Source organism: Ambystoma mexicanum, chromosome 6q (assembly GCF_040938575.1).
Source record: "Ambystoma mexicanum isolate Mex_15411 chromosome 6q, UKY_AmexF1_1, whole genome shotgun sequence".
NCBI classification, from domain to species: Eukaryota; Metazoa; Chordata; class Amphibia; order Caudata; family Ambystomatidae; genus Ambystoma; species Ambystoma mexicanum.
Window position 1 is genome coordinate 304,171,354 of NC_090937.1, and position 17,956 is coordinate 304,189,309.

The 17,956-nt window shown below is 47.1% G+C and overlaps 1 protein-coding gene across 17 annotated transcripts in view; it reads left to right on the forward strand.

The window, feature by feature from the left end:
* Positions 1-17,956, forward strand: part of ANKRD17 (ankyrin repeat domain 17) — a 2,430,147-nt gene that overhangs the window by 1,326,021 nt on the left and 1,086,170 nt on the right. The window lies entirely within an intron of this gene.

Below are 17,956 nucleotides of genomic sequence, written 5' to 3' on the forward strand. Positions count from 1 at the left end.
CTTCAGATTTCTCCAGCATGGGATCTGGCATGGATTCCCATGCTCATGAATATTCCCCGTCATCAGGCTGGGAATCCTCCGTAAAAGAAAAAAAAGTTTCCGTTTTGTTTCTAAACTGTCTTTCTCCTATAAACCAATCACTGAGCTCTGGGTCTTACTGCCCCCAGCCAATGACTGCCCTCTACCTAAGCCCCTCCTCTGGCAGCCATCTTCAGATTTTTACTGCACGTTCAAGTGTTGGGAGTCCTTGTGCTTCGCTCTTCGAGCTTTTTGCTGTTTTTTTCCCTTTTTGAGAGTTAAACTCTATTTTACGGTCAATCAAGTCCTTGTGCTCCATCGATAATCTTTCTGACTAACGGGCATCAGTTTTTCGTTTTTTTCAGCACCCCTCAAGGGCTGTTTTCGTTGAGTGTTCTTCTTACAGGCTTCCAGAAGATTCTTCAGGCCTACTCCGCGTGGATCATGTCGGACGAGAAGGACGATGGCGCTTCACTCTTCAAGCTTTGCTCCGACTGCGGTTTGCGGAATGTGTACATGGACAACAAGAATTGCCAGTGCTTTTACTGCTTGCACCTGATGCATAAGGAGGATTGTGAGTTTTGCTGTGGCTTATCGAAGCACATGTTGAAGGATCGACGCCAGCGATTGGAAGCGTGGCTACAGTCCAAGTCCTCTACCCTGGTTGCCACCCAGTGGCATGCCTCTCCTGGATCCGGCAAACCTGAGCAGGCTTCTAAGTCCTTTGTAGGCACCCCACCCGCGCGGGCCTAACGCAAGGCCAAGTACCACAAGTCTGCTTCCGTCTGGATCGCTGCTGCTGCCAGTACCGCGACAGTAAGGGCGCAATCTTCATCTCCATCAGTATCGATCTCCAGGCACCTCTCTGGATCGTCGTCCAAGAGGAAGGGAACTACCCCAGGGAAATTTTGTTCAGTTTATTATTTGTTTAGCGCGCCTAACCCTGGGGTATCTGGGCGCTTGAGCATTGAAAAGATGTTACAGATACAGTTGCAGAGGAAAGAATAGTACTAAGGACCAGGTTACAGGTGATCAGAGTGGTAGTAGTAGTAACAGTCCGAAGACAGATGAGTCAAACAACACAATATACTAGAAGTCTTGGATATACAGAGCGCAATACAAGGGGTCAAGTAGGGAATATACATTAGGCCAATGAAAACAGAGATAATAATGAATAAAGTGCATAACAAGCCATAAAATAAAAATGCGATGGCAGTGACAGGGAATTAATTATACAGGAAGGGGCCAGGGTTGACTTAACATTGGATGTGGTCATTGAGGTTGGATGTGGCTATTGAGATAGGTGAGGAGCCATTCTTTCACTTTTTATCTGACCAACCAGAAAGAAGGTTCGTCTCTGGTTGCTGGAGGGAGGGAGTTCCAGCATTTGGCTGCGAGCACTGGGAATTTCGTCCCCCACCCTAGCTGTTTTCAGTTTATGCTTGAGTATATTAAGGCAGTGCAGGTAAGTAGATCTAGTGGGTCTGATAGATTGGTGCCTTGAGAATTTATCTGACAAGTATTTGGGGGCTGTGTTGGCCAGGCATTTATGTGTGATGAAAAGTGTACACAGTTTAATTCTGTTGCGTATTAGTAACCAGTGAGAGTCGCGTCTGAAGGTTGAAATATGGCTGGAGCGAGTTAAGTTCAAGGCACAGCGCAGTGCATTGTTCTGGAAAACTTGTAACCTGTTCAAGGTGTGCCTAGAAATAGAGTGTTACAATTATCCAATTTCGACAGGATCAAGGCTCTAGCTAACGTGAGGCGGCTGTTTGTGGACAGAAAAGTTTTGCAGCCATTAATTAATTTGTTGTTTTATGCGGTGGTGGAGGCTGTGGAATTTACTTGTTTTTTTCAATGAGAGGGTGGAATCTAAGTAAATGCCAAGGGTTTTAGCCTCTTTGGCAACTTTGATGATATTGCCATCGATGTTAAGGTGACGACGAGGGGCCCCAGGCCGAGTTCCCGGAACCCAACGCTCCTACACCCCAGATACCGCCTAGAGACCTTTCACTGGACATCCTCTCGACCCTACACACTCTGGTGCCTGAGATACAGAGGAGGATGCTTGCGACCCCACCGCTCACACCTCCCGCAGTGCCAGTACCGGCCACCCCGTTGACACCGGGGGAACCGCAGGTCAAGAAGAGGAGGAGGCACCCTACGCCTCCTTGCCATGCCCCGCCCCTTCACCCCCACAAGGGAGACGGAGTCGGACATGGCGACAACGGGCACGGATGACGATGACAGGATGGGGGACCTCGCGTCAACTCCGCCCGATGAGGTGGGATCTTTCCACGCAATGATTTCCCGAGCATCAGAGCTTTTCCAGCTCACGCCAGAGAAAAAGAAGGAAGGCTTCTAATATCAGCGCCGCAAGGCAAAGAGGAAGACCATCCTTTCGGTACCACTGCTGGACAATGTTTGGGACGAAGCTCTGGCTCTGCTGAAGAACCCCTCTATAACCCCAGCAAAGAGGGACTGATTTGAGAAATAGTACAGGGTGCCGGACTCTGCACCCAAGTGCTTACGGTCTCAGCCTTTACCGGACTCGGTGGTCTCAGTAGCTACCAGGATGAAATAGTCAAGCTCTGCTTCCTCCTCTTCCTCCACCCCTCCGGACAACGAGGGGAAGAAGTTGGATTCTATGGGGAAGAAAGGTTATCTACTTGGTGGTGACGACTGTCAAAGCTGCCAAAGCCCTCCCGATCTTAGCCAGATACGACCAGGAGATTTGCTTTAAGCTGGCTCTGCTACTGGACTTCATCCCCGATGACAAGCGGGTTGAGGCTTTGGAGATCCTTCAAGAAGGAGAGATGGCATCGGACCACACCATCACAGTGGCCCTGGACATTGCGGATACGGGTTTCTGCCAGATGGGAAATCGAGTTTGTCTTCACTGTCGTGGCTGGCGCAAGGCCACCAACTTTAGACAGGAGGTCCCGACAAGGGTTTTGGACATGCCCTTTGACGGGGCCAAACTGTTGGGAAGGCTGTGGATGTATCCCTCCTGGCCATCAAGATGGACACGGAGACGGCACATGGCCTAGGCACCCTACAGCAACGACGACCGTCCTTGCGTTCCTCAGGAGGGAAGGCTACCCGTTCTTCGAAGGGTTTTGATGGGCTTGTCCTCTTACCTTCAGCCCTCCCGTTCCTCGACCCAGGAAGCCAACAGGGGTCGCTCCCAGGCCTTTGGGGGCGGACGTAGTCGGGGACTGCAAGGTGGCCTGTTCACCTCCAAGCAAGATTGAACTGGCCGGGACGTCAGGCCCTCACCCGTTCACCCCGGTGGGAGGCTGGCTGGCTAACATTGTTGGCGTGTGGGAGACCATCTACACCGACAGATGGGTGCTGGTCGTTCTCGCCCACGGACACACCTTAGAATTCCAACAAAAGTGTCCGTGAATACCACCGGTGGTCAGCCGGAAAACCACGTTCCTCAGCTGCTGCTGGAGTTTCGGGCTGTGTTACAGAAGGGGGGTGGTGGATAGAGCTGGTTCTACGCCGACTCTGTTGCTCCAGAGTCAACTCGAGGTACTTCATCATAAGAAAGAAGACCGGGGGCTGGAGGCCCATTCTCGACATAAGACAGCTCAACAAATACATAAAGTCCCAGAAGTTCAGGATGGTTACACTGCAGCACGTGCTCAGCCAGCTGGAGGAGGTGGACTTTGTGTCGTGGTTGGATCTGAAGGACTCATACATCCACGTCCCCATACACAAAAAACACTGCAGGTTTCTACGCTTCCTCGTTCAGGGTAAGCATTATCAGTTCAAGGCCCTTCCATTCGTGTTGAAGTTGGCACCCAGAGACTTCCAGGTGCTTGCCGCCTGTGGCGGCCCATCTGCGACTGCAGGGGATCCATGTTTATCCTTACCTGGACGACTGGCTCATCCCGGCCAGGTCAAGGGACACCGCCGTCGAACACACAGAGCGGACCGTCCGTCTTCTGAAGGATCTGCGGTTCTCGGTGAACTATGCAAAGTCCTGCTTAACTCCATCGTAGGACGCTCTGTTCCTAGGATCCAAGCTCAACACGGTGTCATGCCTAGCAGAACTGCCAGAGGAAAGGATATCAGCCATCTTGGGCAAGGTGCAGTGGCTGTTGGTACTGAAGATCGCCACAGTGAGGACCATCAAGTCGCTGCTCGGCATGATGTCGTTGTGAATTGACCTGATTCAACTCTGAAGGTTACGGATGCGGCCTCTACAGGAGTTCCTCGACGCCTGTTGAATCCAGGTGTCCGGAAGCTTCCAGGACAAGATCGCGCTCGACAAGGAGTTCCGATTAGCGATCAGATGGTGGGATATGCACTCCAATATCGCCAGCGGCACATATTTCCAGAGTCCCTCGCACCAGGAGACGGTCACGACAGATGCATCTCTGGAAGGATGGGGAGCCCACACCGGACGTCTTCAGGCCAGAGGTCTGTGGCTGCCGGAAGAGAAGACGCTACACATAAACGTACTGGAACTACGAGCTGTGTTTTGGACCCTCAAGTTGTTTCTGCTGTCCCTCAAGGGCAAAGTGGTGAGGGTCTTCACGGACAATACCACCACAATGTTTTACATCCGTAAGCAGGGGGGGGGGGGGCACCAGATCCGCGGCGCTCTCCAGAGATGCGCAGGACTTGTGGCACTGGGCTGTCGCCTAGGGGATGTTCCTCATTCCATTCCACCTGGCAGGAGTAAAGAACACTGTTGCGGACTCAGCAAGGAGCTATGCTCTTGCCACGAGTGGGAGCTTCGGCAGGACCAAGTGGACAACCTGTTAGACAAATGGGCACTGAGAACACTCATGCTCCAAGAATAAGGGAAAGACTTTGAAGGGATTGGGCCTTTTGCCTAGAAAAGAAAACAAGTGTTTAAAAGTTACTTACATGTAAAGAGTTGGTTGGTAACTAATTCTAAAAGTGAAAAGTTACAAAGGTTCTTACTTACATTGGATGTGTGATGCACTATTCTTAAAAGTATTGTTAACATCTTTTCTTCCTTAGAAACTGTTTTGCAGTCTAATAGAAAGTAGATGTGAATGTATTTTACTCTCCTTTGATTAGGTTGTGCCTCTTCCCAAAAGTAAAGAGAGACCCAAGGGTATCGGGGCGCAAGACATAAGAATACGTTCAACTTAGTTACATGGGTACAAGGTATACATTGGGGATCATAAAATACACTCAAATTACATACAGGACTAATTACAGTGTGATACGAGTCAATATACAGATAAGTATACAGTGAGAAGGAGTATGAAAAATCATGTACACAGTATAGCAAGAATATTTGAACTGCCATTTAATAGTGAAGGTACCACCAGATTAGCCCTTTGAGGATAATTGTAGGAGTGTCCCCAACTGGGTCTTCCATCCCCTGACTTGCTGTTAGCCTGCCCAGAATAAGTCTGCATTAGGTTGTTGCCTACCTAGAACAACTGAGTCATTCAGTAAAGTGTAACATTGGGTTTTACTTTCCCCTTCATTGCAAGGTTAAAGTATGTGCGTTTTACTTGCCTTGTGTTAGCTGTGTGCCATCCAAAAATAAGTTACAAGAGTTACTGCTTATCTCAATCTGTGTTCCACTGATCTCAAAAGCACCTGTAATTGAATATTACATCCTTAGGTTTTACTCACCTAGTACAACTGTGTGTTATCACACAAGTAGTTATAGGTTTTTACTGCACCTGGAATAAGTGTTCCACTATTCACAAAAAGTACATTGTCCAGTTTACTGATCAAGTGATTTGTAATAAGAGTCAGTGTAGGGTCTACTGCCCTTGCATTGCTGAATGTAATTGTGAAAAGTAACCATTGGTTTTTACTCCCCAAGAATAGGCTTGACCTATACTAAATGTATATGAAACGGTTTTGACTTCCCTAGAACTACTGTTAGGTATTTCAAATAAGGTCTATACTTGGGTCTGTGTACCTACAAGTATAGTGTTGTGTTTTTATATTGTGATTTCATATAATGTGTTAGTGCTTACTTACCCCTAGATTTATCGGGGCCTACCTGTATTTAAATAAATCCTTTATTTTTACAATACATAGTGTTTCAGTGTTTCTTTGGACCATTTGTATTACAATTTCATTTGTACTGATTCTGCAACCCTCTCTCCCTCCTAAGATAAGCCTGGCTGCTCTGTCTACGCTACAATGAACTCAGGTGGTACAGCCTTATACTAAGAGTGGAGTCTTGTACTGCCTCAGTTGAATGGTTTACTAAGCCCTTAGTTGGACTTCAGAAAAACTGTCCTAACACTGAACTAAAAGCAAAATGAACAAAGGGCTCAAACCTGGCTTGGCGCGTAGAGTAAAACCCAAGAAAGACCTCACAAACAGAAAATGGCGAATAAAGAAGACCAGGCCATTTTGACACAGCCTGCTGTAGAAAAGCACAACGGTAGGAAAATTAAACCACTGCCACCAGCCATTTAAATTAGTGCGGGTAACACATTTTTTTACATGAGTAAGTAGGAAAAGGGGCTACTATTTAACCCTCCAAGCACTCCACATAAGATGGCGTTTGCTCGACCTACAAAGAAAAAAGGTAAGTAAAATCAATTTCACTTTACTATTCTTGGGAACTGTAGTTCACCCAAGAAAAGGTATTTAAACCTTAGGATAAATCTAAAGGATTTCTCTGACACTGCACCGAAGGTGCTGTGTGTCACCATACAAAAAGTAGATGCCTATGGAGTTTGTCAAACTACAAAACAAAGGAAAAATAATACAAATTAGATCAAAACACTTGAGAGTGAGAAAAAGGGCTCACTTACTCCAGGGTTAAAATTAAAAAGTCCTTAAATCCAGCAAAAGAGCTGGTGATCTGTAAGGTTGAAGCGAATTAGCACAGAAATGAGAATTTTCCCGAATAACGGTTGAGGATTTTTGAGAGAACATGTGACTATTTAGTCAAAAACGCAGAGTCGAAGACTCGAAGACTCATTGCTGTGTTCCCGCAGCAGCGTGCAAGCTTGTGGAAAAAAGTAACTGAGGTATGGGACCTAGTGATGTGATCTATATAAGACGCCTGATTTCACGTCCAGAGCCAGATGAATCAACGACTAAGTCTAGGTCCACTACGCCCTCTGTCGAAAAAGTTTGCGAGCAGCATAGCTGGATGAGGATATCTATCAGATGAGGAATCTGCAGGAGAAAAGCATTCCACTGAAACAACCTTTTCTCAGAGTGAAGAAGCAAGCTAACTAGATGGTGAAGTTGTTAACAGTTTACTGGCCTAAGATAAAAGTGTGCAAGCATTACCATAAGCTATGAGAGTGGCACCAAGGCTTCTGGGTAATTAATTGGGCTGATAACTGACAGAAAGGTGCAGGTGAAGTTGGGGAAGGGAAACTGGTTGCTTGTAAAGACTATTTTGAAGTTGACACAACCTGTAGTTCCAGATACTGTGGAAGACAGAGAGGGGAGTCTCAAAGGCAAACTCAGGTTTTTATTGTGGCAGACAAACAAGAGAGGCTGCCCCTTTTGAAGAGTTATTCAGAGGAAGAGTGCCTTGTCTACTTAAAATTGTTGAAGTACTTTGAAGTATATCTTTTAGAGGCCTGTTTAAAAATACAAATTCCTAAAGTTGATGTAGTAGCCAAAATGCTGATTCTGTGGTGGTATATCTGGTTGTCAGTGGATGCAACATTGTAGTAGTCCAAACAGAGAGGAGTACTGTGTGACAAAGGTGACTGTTATCATAGAGAATGAAGTATAAGTGAAGTTGTTGAAGCAGCAACACTAAGAAGTCATGTATCTGCGTTGTGATCTTAGTGTAGACAAAGGCACTTGAGATGCAGATCCTTGACAAAAATGATCTTCAGGCCACAGGATTCGCAGGCCCTGAGGAGACTCCTCTTCGCCACAAAGGTCATGGTGGAGGTGGGATGTTGGCCCAAGCCTGGGCCTGCTGAAGTCACTGAGAGAAGATCCAACAATGGAAAGACGGTCTTCGCTGACAACGGGTCCCTGCTGCTGTTAGACGAAGAAGAGATGGCAGAAAACTATCGAAATATATTTTAAATTTCTCGGTTAAAGAAAAATCTGTTTGTTTAGTTTCTAAATTGTCTTTCTCCTATAAACCAATCACTGAGCTCTGGGTCATATTGCTCCCAGCCAATGACTGCCTTCTAACTAAGCCCCTCCTCTGGCAGCCATCTTCAGATTTGGTAGCACGTAAAGTCACAGTAGCACCAAGAGAAGAGCCGCAGAGGGGCAGGCGGGAGGGTTCGCATGTGACTCCATGCCAGACCCATGCCAGAGAACAACAGTTACAGGTAACTTGTTCCGTCTTCAGCATGGGGTCTGGCATGGATTCACATGCTCATCAATAAAGAATACATAGCAGTACACACATGCACAACCACGGGAGGTGGCAAGGCTCAACAGAAGCAATCTCTTACCTCCTCACCAGGCTCATCTTCAAGCAAACAGTTTGCGCAGCACTGCTTGGCCGACTCTGGACTCCTCCCTGTAATCCCTGTCGACGCAGTAGAATCTCGTGAAGGTATGCGTCGACCTCCACGTAGCAGCCCTGCAGATGTCCATCAGGGACACACCAGACAGGAACGCTATGGTAGCAGCGATCGCTCTGGTAGAATGGCTCCTGGACGGACGGACAGACAGCTGTCGGTTTGCCAACTAGTGACAGTGAGTGATACAGCCGGAGAGCCACCTGGAAATGGAAGCCTTGGACAGAGCCTGCCAATGGTTCACAGGACCAAAGTTCACAAAAAGCCGTGAAATTTTCCATTAACTCATTGTGCGGGCCACATAAAACGTCAGCGCTCTAGCCACATCCAGCGAGTTCAAAGTCCTTTCAACAGGCGACAAAGGCGTCAGAAAAAACACAGGCAACACCAAGGGCTTGTTTAGATGAAAGTCTGATGGCACCTTGGGCATGAAGCAGGGGTGCGTCCGCAGCACCACCCTCGTCTCGTGGAAAGTCAAGTAAGGTGGTTTACAGGATAGGGCCTGGATCTCACCCACTTGTTGGCCAGAGGTGATGGCCACGAGAAAAGCGGTCTTTCACGACAGAAACCTGAGTGGGACAGAATGCAGAGGCTCGAACTGAGCTTCCATGAACCTAGTTAGTACCACATTGAGTTCCCAAACCAGGGCCGGAGCCTTCACTGGCGGGAACGAGCGGGATTGTCCTTTGTCCTGGAGAACCGGGATGAGGCCAGGCCACCAAAGTTTCAGAAGGATTCGCACTTCGGAAGACCATGCACCACACAATGAGTCGAGGTCACAGGGTATTGCAGCCCTGCAAGCTCACAGCACGTTGTGGGATGGCTCAATATGCATGTGGCCTTGAGACTAGTGGATCCCACAGCCTCATTCAAGTAAAGTTGCAATTGTAACGAAAATGTTACCAGGTAAATAAGGTGCTGGCTAACTTACACAAAGTATAAGGGGGATGAAAATCCCTCTTTACTACTTGGGAACAGTAGGTCACCCAAGTACAAACAATGGTCCAGGAGTTCCATCTGTCCCAGGCTATTGACCTGCCAATTTTCTACCCGCCTCTGTGCCCCTTCAAGGAGGAGGAGCGGTTCCATAGGCTAGACCCGAAGAGGGCTCTTAACTTTTATGTTGCGAGAACGGTGTAATTTAGAAAAGTAGACCAACTGTTCATTACCTTCTCAATGGCAAGAAATGGGTTGGCTGTCTCCAAGCAGACCATCTTTAGGCGGATCATACTCTGCATTTCAGAATGTTAGCTCAATGCAGGGAAGAAATTACCTATAGGCATCAGAGCCCATTCCACACGAGGGGTGGCTGCCTCTTCGGCTTTGCTGAGGCAGGTGCCAATGAAGGACATCTGCTGAGCGGCAACATGGTCGTCACTGTATACCTTCACCAAACACTATTGCCTGGATGTAGCTTGTGGATCTGATTTTTTTACCTAGAAAGAGTGTGATCCTCGCCCCAGCCCCACACTCTTTCATGTATTTTGCTGTAGGTTTTACTCTTGTGTTCTTGGATTATGGAGTTTTAAGATGACTCCATAGGCATCTTTTCGTGTGTGTGTTACACAGCACCCTCAGTGCAGTGACACAGGGATGTCTTTTTAGACTTCCCAAAGGTTTAAATATCATCTCTGGGATAAACTGCTGTTTCCCAGAGAATGTAAGGTTAAATTGACTTTACTAGTCTTTTTAAATTCCTAGACCCAGCGCACACGATCTTCCTAAAGAGTGCTGGAGGGGTTACCTAGTATCCCCTGTGTCTAGAAACTCATGTAGCAGTTACCAAATGTTGTGCCAACATCTTAAAACAGCTGACCACTTCTCAGACGAAGCCACCTCCTGGATCAGATCATTCCTGGCAAACAGAACCATGCATGTCTTTTCACCATCCGCTTCTGCTGAACCATCACCAGTCCTGTGTGGGTCCCACAAGGGTTGTCTCCCCCCAACACTATACAATGTATTTACGAAGCCCCTCTTCGATATTCTCGACTATCTGGGTGTCACCTATACCAATTACGCAGATGACACCCAGATACTCATCCCTATCACTGGCGACCATGCTATTGACTCTAAAGCACTTAACAATGTTTACTCTGTCATCCAGCTCTGGATGGCACATCATGGACTGTCTAAATGATGAAAAAACCGAGTTACTCATTTTAGGCTCACATACTAGACTCGCATAGTAAACTGGACCTCGCCTTCAAATCCTTCAGTATTGACGGGAATACCATTAAGGTCTCTAATGATACAAAAACACTAGGTATCTACCTTGATTCCACTCTGTCACTCACAAGACAAACTAATGCTGTGGTTTCAGCATCGGCTTACACTTGCAAGCTTATAACAGCATGTACACCTTTCCTAAGGGCCCCCAACTGTATTATCCTCGCCAGAACCATTGTTATGGCGGGAATCGATTATTATAATGCACAATTTTTAGGGACTAGCCAAAGAAATGTCAACAAGCTCCAGGTCACCCAGAACAATGCTATAAGGGTGACTCTTAACATCCCTAGGAAACTTTGTATCTCTGACACCCGCCAAAGTCTACACTGGCTCCCTGTTGCCTCAAGAATAACACTCAAAACTCTTGCTTTGACTCACAAATCCCAAGCTAACCATGCACCCATCTATCTTGCAAATCGCTTCACTGCCCACACTCCTAACACCCTTAAGATCTGCTCAAGTCCACTCACTGTCAATACCCAGATTTAAGCTCCAGAAGGCAGGGGGATCCAGCTTCCTAGTACTTGCTGCCAAACTCACACATTACCTCCTACACTCGGAGCAGAACCTTCTTACAACGCATTTAAGAATAAAGTAAAATCTCGTCTCATCGAGCAGGACCACGCTGCGTCTCGCACGTAAACTTTCCGCACTTCCACAACCATCTCGCTTTATCTCCTGTAAATACATTTTCTTACGTTAGAAACTGTGCCTTCGCTGTGAATGTGTTATTCACTGTAAATAATATGCCTCTATGTAAATGTATGTACTCTCTGCTGCACCTTGCTAATGTTGTAAATCACTGTTAATATATGTTCCTTTCCTTGTAACCAGTGCACCGTTCCTTAAGAAATGCACCCAGATGCCTTCGGGCCAGGTGCACCATACAAATAAAACAAATACAAATGCTACCCTTTTCTATAGAAATGGCTGGTGGCAGTGGTTTTAGAACAAACTACCATGATTTTTCCCGACCGCGAACACCAGTAGCTAAAAATCTCAGGAGCCATGTTTTTCAATATGGCGCCTTAAGCCCCTGTGTTTAAACAGGCCCCGGTCGTCTTTTTTCGCCATTTCTTTTTGGAAAGGTCCTTCTAGCGTTTGTCTCTGCTCGCCAAACCAGGTTTTGTACCTTTGTTTCCATGCTTTATGGCTGGCTTCAGGACTGAAGACCGCCTCTGGCGTCTGAGTGTCTAGGGTGGCAGGAAGTGAGGGAGATGCCTGTCTCCTTGGACACCCAAATGCACTCTGGCGTGATTGGCTGGCTGACTGTCCGGCAAGGACAGCCACCCTGCTGGGTGAGTGGCAGCTAGGCTGGAATGAATGGGAGAAAACTGTTTAAAAGGCGAGTCTCCTGGACTGGAAAGCAGTCGACCACTGCAACGAAAGAACCGAAGACGAGCTGGAAGAGGACGGCTGCTGCAACTCCTGGACCGTTGGTTTGCCCGGTGAAGCCCTGCTGCAGGTCGAATTGCCAAGTTAATCTCGATAGAGAAGCCCTTTCAAGGGCGACTTCTCCCTTTGAGTTGGTGGGACCAATCAACTCGTAAACCACCTGGATACCATTCTCGAAGCTGGTTAGGATTAACCAGTGGGAAGAACACCAGCTTGTGTGCTTGATGAACAGCTACTCAAACTGAAGTGACTCCATTTTGTCAGCGTTTTCTGACGATCCCGTGCAGTGCAGGAGTCCCCCGACGTCCTCCCTCTTGTCCCCACGACTGAGGCTCAGGAACAGTGAGATCTGCAGAAACTGCCAGGAACCAACGTCTTCAGCTGCATCTTTTACTTCATATTAAGGTACTGTGCCAACCCGATTGAGAGAACGCTTTTCTCGCAGTGAAAGTTTGTGGAACTTTCCCAACTTGCAGGCTTAATCAGCTTGTGACCCAACATATGATTCTTTTTCGTACAAACTACTTTTGAGAACTTTGGCAAAGACTTTACTGTTTACTTCAAGAACTGCTCTTTCCTATCCAAGACACTAGTCGATTGACTTTGGCCTATGCCTATTGAACTGAATCGAGTACTCTAGTGAACTTTTAACTATTTGCACTGCCTAAGAAAGTAGTTATGGTCTATTCTGCTAACTTGTGCCTTTTTGCTTCCATTGAAAGTAACTGAAATGCCATTTTGCTCCTATTTCAGGGGAGCCTAATTTATTCAGAAACGTATTGGTTTGCTTATGGAACGTGTTTATGTATAATATTAAGTTGCCTACTTCTAGTGAATGTTTTCTAAATGGTTGTGTAATAAATGAATAAGTGTTTTACCGAGAAACCTTGAGTATAAGTGTCTACTTGAACCACTGTGATTGTAAGACCTCTGTGTAACCTCTTGTACTGCTCGCATTCCCTCTTGAGATAAGCCTGGCTGCTCAGCTCGCTACCACAAAACTGTCTAGTACAGACTTAAACCAAAGGTTGGTTTTTGCTTACACCTGTAGTCCTAATTGTATGTGGTGAACCCAGAGGGTACTGCATGCAATTCTGCCTAACACTCCCAAACCGGGGCTCATCCCGACTATCCCCAGCCACGCCGACATCTCATGCAGCTACACGGTTACACGGCTGCCTGCAGATGTCGGATTAGAAAAAATAAAATGATGACACCCAAAGTCAGCCGGGTAACCGAGCAGCGCTTACACTAAACCTGTTGCGTGACGTCTCTTTATTCAGAAACAAGAGGGCTTGGTTGGCCAGCCCTCCTTTTGTTTCTGGGTAAAGATCTAACATGCAGCAGGACGCCCATTAAGTCTCCTTTGTTAAAGGGTGTTGGGGAGAATTTTCATTTCTGTGCTAATTCCCTTCAACCTTAGAGACCCCCAGCTCTTTTGTTGGACCTTTTTCTCACTCTCTTGCATGTGTTTTTACCTGATTTAGATTTTGTGTTTTCACTGTTTGTAACATTGACCTAGAAATGTTAAAATCTAACCCAGACAAGGCCAAGGAAAGGCTAAAGGACAGGGACTGGGATCGAACCCTAGAGTCAAAAAAGGACAATAAACGGTGTGTTAATGTTATATGGGAACAGAAGGCGTTGAATGTAATACCATCTTACTTTCAAGTGTTTCCCTCGCCATACTTTAGAGATCTTCTACTACGATGTAGGTTGAACATACTGCCGTCTAAAGAGGTGCAGCTACAAAGGAAACAAATCATGCAAGGGGATTCTATCTGCAGATACTGTAAAGAACTAAACTCTGTTTAAACCATATACCCTTGCCTGCCCCAATCTTGGGGAGGTAAGAGAAAGGTATATAGGTGTCAATCAGCAATTCTGTGATCACAATAAGACTACTGAGATTTGGGAAAGGCTCTTGACGGCGGACAAAATTGGCCGCACTATTGATGCCTTGAAATTTGGCGCATTTATGCTCAATAACTAAAATTCAATCCAGGAACAGAGGTGGGAAAGACTTGGAACTATTAAGGGTGTATAGAGAACTGCCCTAAAGCCACCTGGCAATCCTGGAATTGGAGAAGATGTAAAACAGCGGATATGGGCGTGGTCTTGTATGTTAAAGTTTTAAATGTGAAAAACCAATAAAACCAAAAAAGTTTTCACTGTTTTTGGAGTCTGACAAACTCCATATGCATCTGCTATTTGGATGGTGACACACAGCACCTTCCGTGCAGTGCCACTGAGGAATCCTTTAGATTTCTCTTGAAGTTTAAATACCCTTTCTTGTGCGAACTACAGTTCCCAAGAATCGTAAAGTGAAATTGACTTTACTTTTCTCTTTGTAGGTCCAGCACACACCATCTTAAGTGGAGTGCTGGGGGGTTACTTAGTAGCCCCTTATCCTGCTTTCTCATGTAACATTATTATCTTACCCTCACTACTTTAAATGGCTGGTGGCAGTACAGCACCCACATGGGTGACCATTTCGTCAACATGGCCCGGTCTTCTATTTTCGCCGTTTTCGGTTTTTGAGGTCTTTCTTGGGTTTTACTCTGTGCGTTGACAGGTTTGAACCCTTTGTTTGTCTTTCCTTTGGCGGGCCTGAATCCCGCCCCTGCCTCTAGTGTGTCTGGAAGGACAGGATGTGAGGGAGTGTCCCGGAACACCCCTGTCCTGAATGCAACAAGTCCTGGGTGGCTGTCCTATCAAGACAGCCACACTGTTGTGTGGTTGACTGCCTAGGCTGTGCGTGAATGTGAGAAACCTGCTTAAAAGGCAAGGGTTTTGGGACTATAGGCAGAGTCGACCACTGGGAGAAACAACCGATGACGAAACCGTGAACGAAGCTTGTTGCAACCCCCTGGACTGACCTTGGAATTGCCCTGTGAAGTCCTACTGTTGTGCTGACCTCCTTTTTCACCTCGACAGAGAAGCTCCGGATGGAACTACAACTCCACCGAACCATCATCCTCGACTTGCTGTGCTTCTCGTTGCTGCGAGAGCCCAATATCAGAGGTCGAGTGTCCATAGTTGAGTGCTGTTAGGCAGAAACCTGTGCAGTTCCCTTAGGGACCACTGCAAAAAGTTTAAGACTACAGGTGTTGGCAGTAAACCCAATTGGTAGCAGTCTGCACCACCCAGATTTACCTGGTAGCTGTGGTTGAGCAGTCAGACTTCTCTCAAGAAGAGTTAGGCAGTATATAGAGTATACACATTAGGTACAAAAATAAAGTAGCAGAAGCAAACACTGACCAGAGCTTTAGTATAAAAGTATATAATTATTTATTTCAAAACACACTTGTAAAAATACACTGGCACTAATATGTCAAGCAAGTTCAAACAGTCATTAGAAATATATACACCTCCCTGATTAATTATTCGACAAGTCTGAGGGAAAGAACACCACTTATTATCAATACAGAGGTGAGCGCTTAACCAAGATGGCACTCCAATAATTATTTAAAAAGGGAGGGAAAAGGCAGAATTAGGAAAGCACACAATACCAACACTTTTAAAAGAACCACAGCAAGTCAGGAAAGGCAGAGTCTACTGTAGAGAAAGAAAGTTCATAGGCCAGGCCCACTCTTGGAGAGAGCAAGGCAGAATGAGCCCAAAATCACACAGTTGAAGTACACTTTAAAAGTCTTTGCAGATAGTTCAAAAGGAGTTGGATCAGTTCAGAAAAGTTAGTTAACAGGTCCCAGGTCACCCCAGGATAGAGAGTCAAGGATTACGGGACACCTTGAACAGTCTGTTGCAAGGGAGACCAGGCGGGAGACAGTACCTGAAATGGTGAGAAAGCTCCAGTGGGGGCAATTGTTCCTGGCAGCGGGTGCAAGTCTGTGCTTCGTTCAGGGGAAGAGAAGATCTCGACGTGGAGGAAAGCTGGAGGTTGTTGCACTGCCAGGGAAGAAACCAGCCGCAGAGTTTCTCGGTTCAAAGGTACTACCCTTTTTTTCGCGGTAGTGGTTAAGCGTGGCTATCCGGCCGCCGGGGTGCTTGGCACGGGCAATTCGACCACGAGACGATCCAGGAAGGCGAAAAGAGGGCAAACTGGTTAACCCCACCAGTTCAAAGGAAGAAGACTCTCCAAGATGAAGATCTTCTCTGTCGTCGGGAAGTGGTCAGGCGGTTCAGCAGGGCTCCACCGGTGGTGTCGTCGTTGCATGTCGGCTCAGCTTCTCCCTCTTTGGATTCTTTAGGTCCTGTGGCGACTTCTGAAGTTCCAGTCCCCAAAGCCGTGCTTTTATGCAGAAAACTCCCATTCATCAGTCCTAGCTGTAACTCAAACATGCTAAGTGGTGAGCCAGACGGCTCACCACTGGGCCAATCACATAAGAGTGTGACTTGAGTTGCTGAGGCATCCAGGGTGCCTATTCCCCCCCTCCCACACATCCTGCAGACCCAGACAGAGTGGCACCACTTTTGGAGGCTTTTGTGCAGAAGCCCGCCAAAAGTGGAACAAAGGGCTCGACTTGGGTTGGAGTTACAGAGGCGAACACAAATGCCATTTTAAAACCGAGTCCTGGCAAAAAGACCCAACCGGGGAATAAATATTACATAAATAACCCGGCGGTATCTTTAACATTGCACCAAAAAAGTGGTGCGTTTAAAATGAATGGGAAAATCCCATAGGAAATATTCCGGTGGAATATTTCGCGTGGTAACCACTGCCACCAGCCAGAAACTCGACGAAGGGGGACTGCACACTGCCCCCTCGAAAAACAGACCCAGGGGCAATCTAATTACCCCTACCAGTACTTCCACAATATGATGGTTTGTACTGGTTTTGTTCACAATTTAAGACTAGTAAAGTCATTGGTGACTTTACATGCCCTGGGAGACAGTAGTCAGTCCCAGGGTATGGAGTCTATGTTTGGGGGTCACTATGACACCCCTGTGGTACTGCACTGAAGGGTGCTGTGTAACACACATCCCAAAAACACATGAAGCCCTCAAATCATGTCCAAGAGTGAGGGTAAAAGAGTCTCACTCTTAGCAGGAGAAAAAAATAAACCCCAAAAATCCAGCAAAGCTGCTGGGGGACTCACTAGGTTTGGGAAATTAGCCTATACAGAGAATTCTCCCTAACAAGTGCAACGCCTGCCGCGGAACGAATCCAGCTAGAAACTCCAGGAGACTCTTGAGGACCATCCCAAAGCAGGATGCCCAGATCCAGAGTCCCCTCACCAGAGTGCAGAACCGAGGGAGCAAAGGCAGTCCAACCGGTGTCTGAGATCCACATCGGTGCTGTTTGCTAAGCGCTGAAACTGCGAAGTGCAGCTGAACAGAAAAGAGCCCGTAGCTGCCAACGGCCTCCAAGTACTGCTGCAGGAGCCCTCCAGACGTCGTCCTTCTTGTCCCCACGACTGAGGCTCAGGAACCGGGGTCTGCACCGTGCAGCAAGACTGAATCCAGCTGGATCACTCTTCTAACCAGATGTTCTGTTTCGGCTTGGGGTACTTACCTTATTGCCTTTAGCCACGCTCTTCTCACTTGGGAATTGCATTGGCTTACCTTTTTGAGTTGATTTCAACTCCCTTCTCACAAGTTTAACAGCTTGTGAACCTACAAGTGATTTGCCTTAACTCTCTAGCTTTGTGCAAGACTTTGATCCTTCGAAGTGCAATTCGAACCTTCCTGTGCCGAGAGGCATCAGGGCCATCTGAAAGGGCCATTTACAAGTGCTGCATCGCCTGTCTTGGCCTGTCCGGCCAGTGAGGGAGGAGCTCTGCAGAGCCTGCCCCCCCCTCGAGTGCCTCCTCCTCCTCCACCACCACTGATGTCCCTACCTCAGTTCGACCATCAAGACCACTCTAAAATGGCTG